The sequence below is a fragment of the Parus major genome, chromosome Z, assembly GCF_001522545.3.
Source record: "Parus major isolate Abel chromosome Z, Parus_major1.1, whole genome shotgun sequence".
Classification (NCBI taxonomy): Eukaryota; Metazoa; Chordata; class Aves; order Passeriformes; family Paridae; genus Parus; species Parus major.
In genome coordinates, this window is record NC_031799.1 from 39,413 (window position 1) to 40,420 (window position 1,008).

The window sequence follows — 1,008 nt, forward strand, 5'->3', positions numbered from 1 at the left end:
ATCCCATCCCATCCCATCCCATCCCATCCTCATCCTCCTGGGGATCCTCCTGATCCTCTCACCAGGGGATCGGTGCTCCAGCTTCCCTCAGCATTTCCCAGGGGACACCCAGGGCCCCCTTTCTCACCAGCACACGTTTTGCTGCAGATCACCAAACTCAGCTAAAATTTGGGAAACTCTCACTTCTGTTTTGGGGTGGGGGACACAGAAGTTGGGTCTGCGTGTCCCCCAGTGAAGGGAATAAAGTGACTGCAGGAACAGGCTGGGCATGTGCAGGTGACATTCCCCTGCAGGGACATTTCTGCAGACACAAACATACTCCTGCCAGGGAAATTTATCCTTCAAAATGCACTTGGAGGGACAGTTTAATAAAGACTGCCTGCCCTCTGCCTCGGGAGCGTGCCTCCAGAACGTTACTGCACGGGAAAATGCAGCGCTGACGCTTCAGAGCTTTGAGTGGATCGAACTGCTGAGAGTAATTCACTGCTGACAGGAAGCCCAAACTTTATTTATTGATGAAACAACTTCACACGCAGCTGGGCAATGAGAAGAGCCGCTGCACTTGAGCAGAAGTTACAAACTCTCTGCAGGGTCTCCGTGCTTTATTAACTTCAGGGCCACAGATTGCTGCCTGGGGGGGTGGCAGAGATGTTCCCCGAGGTTTTCAAGGGTCGGGAGACCCTCCTGAGGGTGCACTGAGCCAGGGGATCCAGCCCTGGGAGAACCCCGGGCTCCAGGGAGTCTGTCACTTGTGGATTCACTCCAGGTGCCAGGTGCTGGAGCATCCTCTTGTCTCCCTGTACAGAAACAACACAACTCCTGCAGTTTGCAGTTCTGCAGAGCTCATCTGGGCACCAAAGGCTCTGCTGTTAACCTGCAGTGCTGGGCCACCCCACCCCGTCCCCACAGACAGCTCAGACTGACAGCAACACCCTCTGCACCTTGCCATTGACATCTCCCCGGCTTTCACTTTGTCACTGCCATCTCATCCGTGGGCACAAAGTCCCC

At 55.0% G+C, this 1,008-nt stretch overlaps 1 long non-coding RNA gene across 1 annotated transcript in view; it reads right to left on the bottom strand.

Moving 5' to 3' along the window:
- The window catches only part of LOC107215929, a 3,670-nt gene extending 2,668 nt beyond the window's left edge, over window positions 1-1,002 (bottom strand). Inside the window, exon 1 of the long non-coding RNA XR_001525305.2 lies at window positions 63-1,002. This is a non-coding gene — a long non-coding RNA (uncharacterized LOC107215929). The remainder of the gene's footprint in view (window positions 1-62) is intronic.
- Between the last annotated feature and the right edge of the window lie 6 nt (window positions 1,003-1,008).